This window comes from Microchirus variegatus (assembly GCF_963457635.1).
Source record: "Microchirus variegatus genome assembly, chromosome: 11".
NCBI lineage: Eukaryota > Metazoa > Chordata > Actinopteri > Pleuronectiformes > Soleidae > Microchirus > Microchirus variegatus.
In genome coordinates this window covers 10,191,410-10,207,432 of record NC_139812.1, presented here as the reverse complement: position 1 = coordinate 10,207,432, position 16,023 = coordinate 10,191,410, and the positions used below count along the sequence as shown (strand labels likewise).

Genomic DNA, 16,023 nt, shown 5'->3' with positions numbered 1-16,023 from the left:
TTAAAGAGATTTAAGTTATTTTTCAGCTTTGTTGGTACAAGATACACAGATATAATAAATGATGGTGACCCAAGCGTGAGATCATATCATGGTTCTGATGTGTTATATAACACATGACCTCAGCACTGTTAATATTGCACATTAAACGGGAAATTAGCCAAATCATAATAGGCATGTGCATTATCCCTTCAAGCTTCAGTCAATGTCTTATTTTGCAGACACACAAGACTGCTATTTGGAAAGAGGGTGATCACATTTTTCGAGCGTACAAAGCTAACTACAGAGTTCAACAGTTGATGAAGCATCGTCAGGCAGTTTGAAACATGATTTTTGTATGAATTATTCACGGTGCTGTCTGTGTTTATAAAGCTCCCGGACAAGACATTCATGGGAATTTCTGCTGCTTGAGGTTAATATTTTAGAGGTGGCTATAACCGGCAGGTATTTCACCTTCACTGTGCCGCCAATTTAAACAAGACTATTTACAAAAAGCATTTTTCAAATTCTTTTTTTTTTTATTTTATCAAGTAGGAGGGAGGCTCAGTCTCTGAAATGCACAGCATAAGCAGCACAGGAAAGACGGCATTCATCACATATTTACAGCGTCTGCAATCCCGATAATCAATGTCCTCGATTCCACTGCACTCCTACGTGAAGCCCACAAAGGAAATTATTAAAACCATTCAAAACAGCACACGTGCACACACACACACACACACACATACATCACAGGAGCAGCTACAGTGGCTCCCACAAAGCACACAGATGTGTAAACGCACACATACTCATACTGCATACATGCACATGCATGCTCTGCTGCAGTGCAGACACGTAAATCCATCAAACATTGTGACACTTCAAGAATGAAATTACAGCTCACAGGTAGAGCAGGCTTTGTTTCCAAATGTTAGGGATTTTATTGTAAGCAGTCACCGTCAGACCTGCTCTTCCTCCCAAGGATCCTCACAACATTTCACTTGATTAGATTCAATTTGGAGAGGGAGCTGCAGGGCATTAATAATGGTGCAAAGGCGCTGTAAAATAAGCATGTCTCTCTCTCTCTCTCCCTGTGTGTGTGTGTGTGCATGTGTTGATGCATGTAATGTACCAATCTATCCGTTTAAAAATTCCTTTTGGTCCTAATGTGCAACCTTTCAGAATAAAGGACGTCCTTATCTTTATGTAAGCTTTCTAATGGGTCTGAGCTGGGGCTGCATCACTAGAGGAGACACAGTGAGAACATTATGCAATGTGTTTCACCCTCTCTGGATCCCTTTACAATGTGTCCTTCTGTCCGTCTGTCCTCTCCTGGTGGTAGTGTAGTGTATTGATCAAACAGGTGTGGTGCGGCAGATTATTTTCGGAACGCGTTGTAAAGCTCCCGGCCTCGTAAACAACAATAGTGTCAGGGTCATAACTGCTCCACAATACAGCTGACGTTACAACCACTCTGTCAGTGCAACTGTCCATAAATTCTACTACAGTGCAACAGTAAACTCTAGTTTACACTAACAATATAATATGTATGTTACTACACCATTTATAATCTGCACACAGGTAGGTAAACTGAATTAATGTTTATAAAAAAAAAAAAAAAAAAAAAAAAAAGATCTCCTTTTACATATTAACTTCAGTTTAAATGGTAAGTTAGTCACTGTTAGTAGTTGTAAAATGTCTTGTTTGGCTCTGGAGCAGCTTTCAAAAGTCAGAGAAAACAATCCTGCAGAGCACAAACTCACACCAGAGCGTCTGTGTAACAACCTGGGGGGGCATGGATTATAAAATACACGTGGCTTAATGAGCCAAGAGAGCCCTAGAAAGACGCTATCAAGTTGCTTTATGTTGGATCCAGTGTTTTTTGGAGCTTGACTCATCCTGGGGATTAAAAACAGAATATTGGGGCCTCTGTCACTTCAATTTTCTTCCCTCTCCGTTTAGGCAAAGCTAAAACGGTCGTTTTAGAAAAAGTGTTCAGCAAAGAGGAGGAAACGACATATGATCGTGAAATGTTGAAATGACGGATGACGTGCAAAACAGGTTAAGAGGATGAACAATATGTGCTCTACCGGTGTGATCTTCATCCAGATCCAGACATTAGACTGGAGCAGAGTTTGCAAGCCAAAAATAAAAATGCCTGTTGAGCACCAGTTTCTTTTTTGTTCCTGTAACAATGATAAAAACCTTGATTAGTTTTAAGTTTTTTTCTCTTTTAATACTTCTACCAGTAAATCACATTGCTGTAGGCAGCAGCAGTAGCAGTAGACTACGTTGTAAATTATTTCCAGGATTTCATGGGGCTTGACTGTAAATTTGGCAATAAATGACATCATTATCATTTCAGAGCTTTAACTATGATATAATACTGTATTTTTTATATTTTATTGTGAAATTACTGTACGTGTGTCTATTACAGGAAACTCCTCACAGTGACTTTAGTGCTTGCTCATTGTGTGAACTGTTGGGTTTCTATTCTTCTTGTAAAGGTTTCCGTCTTGCTGTGTACGACGGTGCATTGAGATACTGTATGTTATACAAGCAAAACTGAATTGAATTGACTTTTTTGAAGTGTGATTTATATGAATTCAAACAGGAAATTGCTGCCAAGTCATAGTAATATATACTGTATGGCATAATTACTGTGACGTTACTGAAAAATAAATTATTAAGAAGGAAAATACGACTAAATCACAGTAATATATGGCTGAATGGATGGTATAGTACAGTCACATTTTATAGTGTGCTACCAAGAACCAATAAACCTTTGACTACAGCTACAGTGACATAGTGACTGAGAATTCTGCAAAATAATGTCAAGTAGCGATACAAATGTTATTTAATATATTAAATTCAGTGTCTGTAATTTGTTTCTGGGATGTTATCAGTCATATCAGACTTGTAAAAGTCTATGGTATAACGTACTGGTGTTTAGCTGAAGTTTTATTTACAAGTCCATACAGGCAGTGGAACAGGTGAGCGAGAGTTTCAAGTAAAAACACATGTATAAATGACATGACAGCAGAAATCTGATTTTTAGTTTGAGTAACATCGCTGTTTCATTGAACCAGCTGTCTAATATCCAAATTGAAAAGCAAACCAGATTTTTTTTTCCATTTTCAAACACAGGAACAACATGAAAATCCAGAAAATGTGTGCAATGGTGTCAGTAATATGTATGTTTCAGGTTTGAGTCAGACAGCCTCCCTCCCTCCTCCTCCTCCTGTCAGGGAAACGATTGTGTAAAATGGACGGTCTGGTAAAATCATTTAAGGCATTGAATGTCATAAAAATAACATCAGTCAGAAAGCACAACATTACCAAGAGTGTTTCTTTCATGCCGTCTTTCTCTTTCTTATTTGGAGAAACATATTAGTGTTTTGGGTACTGTTTTGACCAAAGCAGGCTTTAAAGGAAACTGCACAGTGAATCGATACACTGCTACTGCTGTGTTTTTTTTGTTTTTTTGCAGGATTGTGCTTTGCTATGAATCACGACCCAAGAGATACAACGCCACACAAATTAAAGGGACGCGAGTTCAAAGGAAGCTCTATCTGTTGTTTTTTTCCCGAGGAGAAACATAGAAACACTTGTCACTAAGCAATATCATTGTTTTTATCAAAAACTTCATAAGCAGCGATAGAGAGTGAAGCACAAACACCGAATAAAATGAATATTACAGAGGAGCGTTTTTGTTTTTTTATACTTTTCAGAAAAGGGAAATGGCTCTGTGGTGCAGTAATTCCATCTGAAAAAGACCCATACACCACTGGTTTTGATTGTGCTGATTTGCTGGCATTCATTCAGCCCCTGTTTTCTATTCAGACAAGTACAACTCACAGATACTTCATGCTAATAAAACATTTGGTGGTGTTGTGTTAAAGGAAACAAGAAAAATGTGATGGTTGTCCGCCAAACAGCAACTATTTAGTGCCAAACTCATATCATCCTTTTCACAACATCTGTGTCTGCTTCCTGTCTGTCTTCCAAAAATCTGATTCCCTTTAAAAAAAAAAAACCTCAAGAATGAGATCCTACTCACAGCTGACTTCTCTTTTCTGGACACTGGATTTCCCTTGAACTGAGAACTGCATCTCAAAACAGACAAATCATTTGAGAGTGCAAACCAGTAATCCCAGGTTTTAAGTCAAAGTCAATAAATCAAGCCATGGATTCGGAAGAAACGACAACAATTTTAATGATTGCTCATGTTTTACTGTTTCCAGCATCTCAAATGTGAGTTTCTGTTGTTATTCTGGAACCAGCTGGATATCTCTCATCAAAGAAAATCATGAAGTATCTGTAAAATGACTAAAAATATTCAGTTAATCATCTGACAGAATGATTAATGATGATGCTGTGAGAACTGCCTGAAAACATTTGACTGGGGTGGCTTGTTTAGGAAAAAAGGGATTTGTGGTTTATGGTCTAAACCTTGCACAGTCCTTAAAAAAAAATACATATTAAATGGGAAATATTGCACTTATGTAAACAACCCCACTGCAGCAGACTGGTAAAGTCATTAACTACAGTAACTGTCATGAGACACTCTACAGTAAAATAAAATACAGATCTCTATCTACTCCAACACAGTAAAAGCAACATGCTCTAATATATGTGCACAATGTTTGGTTCATAAATGTGACAAAATTATATTTAACAACACATGGGTGGGTCGGATATTTGTTGGATAAATATTCCAGACAGCCAGCTCCTCCTCTGAGGAAAACCCCCGAGCAGAATAAAAAAAAGGGAAGTGAGGAGACTGTGCTGTGATGCAGTCACAGTCTCTATGAGAGAAACAGGACTGGAAACAAGGCTCCACCACTGTATTATACCAGACAGAATTAATGTCCATTTTGTAAAATTACACTTCCACTTTTTCACTCGTAAGAGCGATAAATTACTACGTCTTAGTCCAAATCTGAAAAATGCCATATACGACATGAAAGTCATTAGTTGTGGTTGAAGCAGCTGCTCCGTTGGATGAATCTCTATTGCAATATTAGATGAAACATCTCTGATATCATTGAATTTCAAAACAGGGAATTAAAAAAAAGAAAAAAGAAAGGGTGATCTAGTTCTGCATGTCTGAGATCCTTTAACTGGAGGATTTGTCTGCAGTGGCTTTGAACATTTGTGAATAAAACTAGTCATTATATGAGGGCTGCTGACAGTTGAAAGCAGAACGGTGCTGGCTAATTAAAAACCAAGTGTGACTCATGTAAACTGTCATTTGAATTCAACTGAGTTTAAAAACATTCAAACTGCCCACAAACTCTGACAAGATCTCCCGGGCAAGTGTTCTCATTTCTCTTGTCAAAGACGAGCAAGGGAGGGAAAAAGCTGAAAACCATTACTCTCATGCTTGCTCTCTGTCACCCACTGTAGGCCTTAAATCACTCATTCGCCTCAAATTTGCTGTTGTCAACATTTCCACATCATCTGCATGGCCAAGGAATTTACTGGATCCTCCTGCTGCTTTTGTGGGGATAGCGACTCGGTAAAAAGTGGCAACGCAGGGCCAATAATGTCACTTTTAAACCCTCCAAACCAGTAAAAGAAAATGGGCATAAAGTTTAAACAGTTTAATAAAATAAAGACGAAAGAAAAGGGGGAGGAGGAGAGAAGAGAAGGTTCTTGTTTGGTATTCTGACTCCATCCTGCAGGCTCTCTGCTCTGTGCTCTTGGTATTGATTTCTGTGGTTGCCCTGTTTCCATTTAACTTCTACTCATAATATATAACACATCTCTGATTCTTCCGCCTCCTCTCTCTCTCTCTTGCTCTCGCTCTCTCACTTCTCAATGAAGGGACATGACACTGAGAGGGGGCCGTATAAGCAGCAGCAGGCGCCCGATCTGGCTATTGGTTTCATGTTATTGAAACCTGACCAAATAAAGAGGGAACAGCATCTGTCAATGACACCAAATGAAAATTATGCACGGTGGGTAGATGGTGTGGTGTGGTGTGGTGTCCCCAAACCCCCCCCCCCCACTTCACTGAGAACAACCTTGTGTTTTCTACAGAGGAAAATCACATTAAAAACAACAATTGACTAAACGATTTGAATTTACATGATTCATCGCTTGTATAATCTGTGAATGACTACACTATCTCGGATAAAACAGAATGTGCTAGAACATTTTGCTAATTATGAGCTCGTCCGCGCTGTAAACATAACAGCATGAATCACACGGAGGACGCAGCGGCATCAATAAATCACGATAAAGGGGTAAAACAAAGCAAAGTAATCAGACAAAAAAAACAACATAAGCGTATTCTGTTCGATATGAGCATCGCCGAGTTAATACTTTATCTATAGAATATCACGCTGCTTACAAATGAGTCAATGGCCATCCGTCAGCGCCATCCCATCACACACACACACGCTGACTCACCTTTTCTCTGCTCATCATTAGTTACAAGCTGTGCTGTTACACACAAACACTATGTACACAGGAGATTCACTGCCTAAAACCAAACCTCAACTGTTCCATACGGTTAAACTGAATATGACAATATTAACATTCATAGGCCTGTGTCACATACAGGCCATAATTAATAAAAAACCAACGACAATGCAATAACCAATATTTGTTGAGCGACAGATCAGATGGCGCTAAGGAAGCGTAAATCAATATCTTTACACTAACAATGTTTGACTTTGTGTGTTGTGAAAGAGCAGCTCGTAGTTTCCCCCTCAGCCTCACACAGCGCACTGTTGTGGTTTTTACGACCCGCAATTTAACTGTTTTGGAAAACCTCATTTCCAGCAGCACCGGCAGCTGTTTTCACAAAAAAAAAAGAAAAGAAAAAAGAAAGCACCAAAAAGTCCACAGTACATGACATACTCTGCACTAAACGGCAAACAGCAGCTGAGGAGCCACACTTTTCTCTCAGGGCTTAATTCAGACCTGGAGAACAAAACATAGTTGGCAGACAGGTGAATAACATTCATCAGGTGACACAACTTCAAATGAATGCTAATACATTAATTAAGTGTTCTGTCTGTCTTGCTGAATGTGCAAGGTTTCAATGAACCCCAAGCTTTGTTTAACACAAAAACAAAAACATTTGTGTTTTTTTTTTTTTTTATTAAAATATTAAAATAATTTTTTCACAATAACACTCTATTACTATTTGACAAAGGCCCTTTCTAACAGCTTTATTTATATATATTCTCAATGTGGGGGGGAAGTATCTAAGTTCATTCATTCTCTTGATAAACAGAGGTTTACCTGACAAACTCAGGGGCCATTTCAGATCACCAAATACGTCCAGGATGCTTTATATGATGACTGATCCACTAAGAGTGGATTTAGTCACATTATTGTTTAATATGACTATGTGGTGCACACATGGGAGGTGGAGAAGCGGTTGATGCTGCAGGACTGGTTTGAGAGGTTTCTATGGAGGCGACTCGCCTCATATTTAAGCTGCTATCTGTGACGCTTCATATGTACTGTAAAATAATTGTATCAGATATAATGGTAGAACATGACTTTGGGAGATATCTTGCTTTATGAACATAAAGTCTGCACTAATTTTTCAAAGAGATATTCTCAGTAAAGGGCATTAACACCCAGAGGAAATGTTCTACTGAAACTGTACAGAGAGAGAGTCAGACAGAGAGAAAGAGAGAGAGAGAAAACCTTCCATGCATGCTGGCTCCTGATCTTAATTATAGTAAAGCACTAAAGTGCCTCATTCATTTCAGGGTGGGGCAGTGGCCTGTGACAAAGATAAAAAAAAAAAATGTTTACATAATTTTCACCTCAATTTATTTAAGTGTACGGCACCAGGATTGAGGACACACAGCTATGCATACAAACACAAGAGTGTGTGTATACACACACACACACACACACACAGAGAGAGAGAGAGGGAGAGAGAATACAACTTCCCTCAGCTTAATTCCATCCCAGATGTTCTTGTGGTTGACAAGGGGAATGGGAATGGGGAGTGGGTGGTGGGGTGAAAATGGCCCAACTATATTTTCAAAAACACACCCATATTAAGTGTTTTCAGTTAAGAGAAAGAGAAGGGGAAGAGAACGAGGAAAAAGAAGAAGAAAAAGAAGAAACAACACAAGCACTTTCCTCCCGTTGATTTATGTGATTCTATTACATTAAACATTCTTTCCCCTGAGCAGGCTCAGCTCCCTAGCAACCATCGCTTGCAGCCCTAATGTGTCTGGCATAGGGCCAGAGAAAGCTGCCTGCCTTATTGATTGTCAGATTGAAAAGTTTGCATTTAATAGGTCCTGTATTACATGAAGGAATTATTTAGAGGGTCTCCGTGTCAAAATCCCAAACTGGTTCTTTCAACTATCAAAAAAAAACAAAAACAAGGGGGCCTCATAACAAATGAGCTATCAGAATACTTAGACGGGCCCCTTTTGTGTCTGAGGTGATATTATACGAAGATTTGGCCCCTCTGAAATGTCCCCGTCATGAGGGAAGAAAGCTGAAACCGTGATTACAACGAGGTTAGAGGCCAAGTTGTCACTTAAGATGAGAAAGACAAGTTTGTGCCATGTCGATCCTCTTTTGTATCGTGATGGCCTGCATCCTGGCTAATGAAAGACTACTGCTGGGTTTTTGGGGGTCAATCCACTTACGGCTGAGAGGAAAAACAAGTTGCTCTGCAAGAAACCAAAATGTGCAAATACCACAGGGAGCAAATTTAATCAACTATTTTTGGTCGCAGGAAAAACAGCTGCCTTTTGACTAAACGCAAAGTGAGTGAAACCCCTCTCCATCTCTCTTTCCCTCGCCTCACACACGCCTAAAAGCTTTTACACCCAGGTGATGATACTCTATCTGCTATGACGGCAATTCTCATTTGTCACACAGCTCTGTCCGACGCAAACTCAATTGAGCAGCTGTGATCAGAGATCTCAGAGGTTGTCAGCGATAGAGAGAACTGGGGATACAGCGAGGTTTCCTCCACTCGACGTGTTGCAGACAGCGGTTTTCAACCTCGCTACATTCACCTCCTGCTGAATGAAATGGATCTCATGTTTAGCTTCAAATGTATCTTTAATGGGACAGCAAGTTCCCATTTGAGTGGGTTCTGCTGGAAGGTTAGCACAAGGGAGGGAGAGGGGAAAAAACATCTTATCAGGAGATTGGGAATTGGGTCAGGCTAGGAATTACATGCCATTCTAGATCAAAGTTGCTGTGTGTATTTCCTCAAAGAAGGGCCCCTTATTATCAACTCAGACTTATTTCTCAGGGCGTATGGTGTGTAAAAGGAAACATGATTTAATATGTTTTTGGTAAAAGAATAAAGGGGGGGGGAAGGAGAGGGAAAAAAGAATAATACTCCAGGGTATTTAGGACAGGCATGTTTCCCAATGGTAAAACTGAAATGAGGAGGGGGGGGTTGTGTTTGTTGGGTTGTGTTTGGGAGGGTTGCACTGTCATTCAGCATGGCTCCATTGTACATTCCTGTCATTATATAAGAACCTCTCTTTCGCCCTCTCTCGCTCTATCATCAGATCTGTACAGAGGAGGAAGGCTTTAAATAAACAGCCTGTAGAGTTAAGCCAACTGGAACCCTTTCCAATAATTATATCCAGCACAATACTCAATTTACATCCAATTTATTTAGATGAAGGACTTGACAATGTAGCACAGCAAAGACTGACATTAGCAGATCATGATAACAACCAGAGCGGTGTGATCCCCACAGGGAGAAGTATAGTCTGTGCCTTAGAGGGAGACTTTACGGAGAGCAATATGTCATTAAAAATCAGTGCCATCTGTTCAGATTTCTAGTTTATGAGCTGTCATGGATATAAAGTGTATTAAAAACACAAAGGGAAAATCTCAGAAATGCAAACTGTTGTGCATTACTCCATGCAATTATTTTCGACTCTGTATTCTAACAACACCACAAAAGAGAGAGAAAACAACCACTAACAATTGCTTTTTTTCCTCCACAGGCCCTAATGATCTCCCTTTGAAGTTCTCCAACTCAGTCCCGCTCTAGTGTTTTCACAAGACTGCTGCGTTATTCATGTGACATACATAGCATCTGGCTAAACAAGCAGGTAATTTCTGATAAACTGCAGCCACTTTGGCTTTTAACTCGTTCATTCCAGATTACAGAACATGGCCTGTGATGTGGCAAATCTCCACTTTACTAGTCGAGCTGTAATCACTGTGATGCAGCACATACAGCTCATTTTTACACTGAACAAGAAAGATAATAACTTTGGTGCAAAAATATCTGGCTGCGATAGCATGCTTATGCTCACTGGTCACTCCTGCCAAAAAGAAGAAAAGAAAAAGAAAAAGGCTGGTTATTTCTCTGTGTGATATTGTTGTTTCTTTTTTTTATTACAATCTGTAAATCCAAGTTTATTACCAGCTTTAAATGATAATAGGAGATGTTTTTAATTCATTTCTTCTTCTTTTTGGTTGCTGTATTTTATAGTAATGTGTTTACAGCAGTGAAAAGTAGCATGAAATGGAAAAAAAAAACATGAATCAAACCAATTAATTGGCAAATGCCTCTGTTTTCTAAGAGCTTGCCAGTCTCAGTGATGACTGCCAATATGTGTGCCATAAGACAGAGGCTATAAATGATCAAAAATGCTACTAGAATCAATTTGTTCCTCCCGGAATCCAAACACTGAAATAGTTTTGTAGCATATTGCATATTTATCTATCTTCACAGCCCTCTGGCTCCTTAGGTTTTCTGTATTTAATTCAACAACTATTGCTTCAGTAAGATGTATCTGTATGAGTTGTACCTATACTGTAACAAAGTGTCTCTGTGACTGGGCTATTGTTAACTTAAGATATTATCCTCTGACACATGGGATGAAACAACGGCTTTTCCTTGACTTATGGCTCAGAGGAAAATCAAGAGGAAAAAAAAACAAGACTGGCTGAATGCCTCTCATTTTGCCAAGTGCTCCTCGGGCCAGTACATAACAAGGAAATGCACTGCTACTGACAGATTGAGAAAGAGGACAGGGGCATCAATGATCTATTGTCTGTAGCCGATGTGCTTCTTCCAACTCCCCTGGCAGTCAGTATATTAAAGAAAAGCAAAATATATTACACCACCTGCACCCAGATATTTTACAAATACAACATAACGAACATAACGTCATTTGTAATTCTTCGGCTTCATAAAAGCATTAAGATCAGTTATGTATCCAGGCAAGTACGTTTGAGCATGCCACACACACACACACACACACACACACACACACACACACACACACACACACACACACACACACACACACACACAGCTCCCACCAAATGTCTGGAATCTATCAAAGCACCATTGCAATTACCTTCCAATGCAGGAAAAATGCATTACCTCTGTGCTGTGAAATGAACACTACGTTATTCTTACAAGGCTATAAGTCTATCTTCCATACTGCACACTACAGCATAGCCATGGCTTTGTGACCCCCTTGTATCAGTTCTGCGTTATAGATTATGACAGATATTAAGTGAATGTAGAGAAGCTGATCTGCAATCAGCTGCACAAGCTATTTTTACCGTAGCACCACTCTAAGTGAAACAGTTTTTTCCCCAACACTGTAATGCTGAGATAGAGTAAGGTTTAATAAGCAAGGGTATTGGTTCACACGCCCTCACGTGCTATCAAGTTATTATTATCATTGTATCAATGTCAGTCTCTCAAGATTAGTCATTGTTACTGAGGAATAGACTGGGATCTTTTAATCTCACACTGAACTGGAAACATCCAATAAACTGATAAATGTAGAGAAAAAATAAATATGTTGTTAGTAAATCACTTGTCCACAGTAATATAGTTATCTGAACCAAGCTCATATTTCTGTTGGAAATAGATGTTGTTGATATCCATGCTGTACTATTTATTTAGGTAAATAAATAATACATAAAAATGGAAATGTTCAGATTAATAAAATGCACATAAAGATGTCGTGTGACTCATACTTCTCCAGTGAATATTCTGCTATTGTTAAATGCTTATTACAGATGCAGCAAATGTGTAAATACCATTTTATTGTTGTGGCTGGTTGAAGTGGAGCTGTTTATCACGTCATACAGTTTGATCCTCGAGTGCGTCACTTTGTATATTCTCACACTGCGTTCATGTGTGAAACGTGAGGAAAACTGTCAAATAAAAGGTGTATATGTAATATTTCCCTTTGAGCTGTAGTGAAGTGCATATTAAAATGGAAATACTCAAGGAATGTACCACAAATTGAACAGTATATAGTCAAATTTCACCACTGTTTATGTTCTTTTTACGACACCATATCCTTTTGGGGTGAATTTCCTCATGTTGACTTTACTTTCCAGTCCTTTTTGTACACAGAGGATGATGGATTTACATGCATTCATAAAGCAGATGGACTGGCATGCTCATAAAATATGCAGAGTTATTCAGTGTACAATCTGTGATGTCTAGAATGCCTATTGAGCAGCACAGAACCATCTCTATTTAACTATGTGAAACTGTGAGGGAAGAAAGAAACAGGAGGACGTACAGACAAAAGGCAATTCTGCAGTGAAAAATGTATGTGGCTGTAATACTTTAAATGAGTATCATTTTTGACAAAGACAAATACAGGAATCTGTGCAGAAAGTCTGCTTAAAATATGAATTAGAATGTAACTAGAGCAGGCAGCCATTTGTCTATGAAAAGCAGTGTTCATAAATCAGCACGTAATCTCAGCTAAAATGTCCCGATCCATGAGATTTTAAAGTATTCCATTAAAATAATAATCTCATGTAAAATAAATGTCAAAGAAATGTGCCGTCGATGAGTAAGTGTGTTATAAAAAGAAGCTCGCTCCGTTCCTGCCTGTTTAGCAGAGGTCACATCAATAGCATCTCTGTTGTTCCAGACCTGACTAATGGATAGACGAGAGACACAACTGTTGTTTCAGAGCTTGCTAATGGAGAGACTGAGCTCTTCATTTCCTTTGAGGCCATTCTCATTGTTTAACCATACACCAGTCCTCAGCCCCCCCTCCCTCTCCCCTGTGCACGCCGAAAAACACATTATGTGACATTCCAGAAATAAAATATCACAAATTATTAATGAATATAGCTGTTCGAAGAAGCTGAATTTGATTACGGTGTGAGCCATTACAGGATATGGCCAGGGTGCTGGGTGGTCTCTCTCTTTCTCTCTCTCTCCCACACACACACACACACACGCACACACACACATAGTGCGTCTTCCTCGCTCTTTCTCCCATTCAAATTCGAGGCATGCTCAAACATCTAATAGATTTTTCCACCCCAGCACACAATTTACTGCTTACAGATTTAGAATTCTCTGGCTTCCGGCCAGGCCACAGTCAGAGGGGAATTAATGATATGAGCACATCAGTGAGGAAAAACAGCTTGTGAGTCTCTTTCTTACAGGTCTGAGCATAATGAAGAAGATACTGGCATAACACCCCACCCCCTTAAAAAATAAAAAATAAACATACCAGCAAAGAAGTGTGAGCCGGGGGGTAAGAGAGCCACATAATCAATACCTACACTCAATTAAATTACTTCAGAGGGGATTTTGGACAGTTTATAGAATTAGTTTCTGCAGGAAAAAGCAGAGATGTGTTTGAGGGGCGTCAACCAAACAGGTGTGAACTAAACAATCTGCTACATATTTTGAATAGAAGGGTTGCAACAGTGGTGTGTCTTACAAAAGCATGACATTCTTTCTCTGTCAGAGTCACAACATACCATTACTCTTGTAACACCACAACACACCGTCTTTATCTTTTCCAGGAAACTGCTTGCTCCCTCCCACGACGCAGTCGAAACATAAAAACATTTGTGTGTGTGATAGTGACTCAAAGTCCCAAATATTGTTCTGTATTGTCACCAAGACAAATCAACCATGAAAAGACAGCATCTGTCGGTTTCCTTATCACCAGTTTCTACCCACATAAACATTCTGCGATGCTCTGAGCCGTCTCCGAAAAGGGACAGAATCTAGCCTCTTCATCAAATTGAAATGTTACGACTGAAATATTGCCGGAATATCAACTCGGGTATATGCGCCACATCAAGCATACAAATCAGATGTTGCATCAGAGGGGAATACCGTGACTCTATCCCTGCAATGCAATGAATTATCAGTGGAACTCAGTAGTTGAGTGGTCAGGGCTATCAAATATCACTATCAAATATTGGCGTATAATACCGAATTTAACAAAAAGCAAAACAACAAAAAAAGATAATATTGCTCCAGCTCAGCAATGCAAGTTGTGATCTGATCTCACAGAGCAGCCTGATGTTTAAGTATCTTCCAATTTAAACGTGGTGGTTTAATGATCACTATGTCCTTAAGGAAGACATTGTTTCCCCAATTTACTCCAGATGAGAGCAAGAAGAAGTTGCTTTGGACAAAACCACAAAGTCACATAAAATCCAATGCAATTACTAGGAATGCACCGATTAATCGGCCAGTGACTGGAACCGGCAGGTTTTCACGTGATCGGCCGCAATCGGCGACTGGCCGGTCAGACAGAAATATTCAGATTTTAATAAGCCGGTCAAATGCACCCGCATCGCGCAGCATCAGCAACACATGTGCATGCGGCTACACGCACATGTAGTAGAGTGTAGGGCTGGGCGGTATACCGGTTCACACCGAATACTGTTTTTTATAGTTATGATGTGAATTTTTAATATACCGCCATACCAGTGTATTTGATTACACAACATCCGCGCAGCCGCGGCGCTGCTTAACGAGTGAGCGCTCTGCATGTAAGCGTTTCATTAATGTTTATATATTTGTTTCAATCACTGAATGAAGCCTGTCATATTTGGAGACTCAGGACCTTAAATCACTTGCACAAAACTTTTGATCAGCACTCAGCATTTGTTTGTTTGTCATTTAAACCTGTGTGAGGAGAGAGAGAGAGGAATTGTTGGCACGGAGAGAGAGCGAGTGCGAGAGAGAGAGAGAGAGAGAGAGAGCGAGAGCGAGAGCGAGAGAGAGAGATCTGCGCTCTTGTTCATTAGTTAATTTACTTATTTGTGTGTAGGTAATATGTTGTGAAATATGTTTAAACTTAAATAAACTACACATACAGGTAGTGATTCGTTTTTGCATTTTTAGTTGGATATTGGATGTGAACTGATTGTATTTCTATGTTAAAATGTTCTATCAAAGAAAATATGCACAAATATATATATTTCTGTATGCTGTAAAGTGGTTTAAAAAATTGAAATCGGAATCGGCTAAAATCGGTATCGGCAGGTCAAACTTCTTGAAAATCGGAATCGGCCCCAAAAATGGCAATCGGTGCATCCCTAGCAATTACCATATACAACATGCACATTATTGAAGGTCAGTTATAATGGAGTACAGACAATTCTTCTCATACGCAGTACCACTCACAACAAAGTGCACTTTGACTGAAATCACATTGGATTTTACTCTGGACACTGACGGAGATATTGGATGGAAAACATCACTCAAAGCACACCATTTGGAACTTTATCCAGCACAAAGCTGCATGATGAACATGTCTTTCCTTGAATAATATTAGTAACCGACCTTCATTGCCATCACTTAATGAATATTCTATGAAAATATTAATGATTTCTGATATTTAATCCATTATGCACCCTCCAGGTCTTCAGTTTAGCCAGATCCGCTGTATGCGTAAGCGTCTTGTATGTAGCACTGTATTATTTAAAAGGAATATTTTTGATATTATTGTAAGATGAACCAAGAGGTGGGATGCATGTTTTTTCAATCCAGCGTATATGTTATTTTTTTTCAGTCCGTGTGGTTACTTTCTCCTGAATGAATATTTTCAGAGACCCCTGATCCTCACAGCACTAAAAGATGAGCCAGGCAGATGATCCTATAGTTGAGGGCAGGAGTCAGGGACACCCTCTATTTACTTTAAATGTACAAGGCACAAGCTATGACCTTCCTCCACATCATCTCAACTTACAATCTGCTCACTGGTTTAAGCTCTGAAGGCTCAAAATGAAGAAAGACAAGACAGAAAAGCTATTTAGCTATTTGTGAGAAAG

The 16,023-nt window shown here is 39.3% G+C and overlaps 1 protein-coding gene across 1 annotated transcript in view; it reads right to left on the bottom strand.

Annotated features, from left to right (window-relative positions):
- Positions 1 to 16,023, bottom strand: part of arid5b (AT-rich interaction domain 5B) — a gene marked incomplete at its 3' end in the record, with an annotated part of 69,702 nt that overhangs the window by 42,567 nt on the left and 11,112 nt on the right. The gene's annotated exons all lie outside the window — the stretch shown is intronic.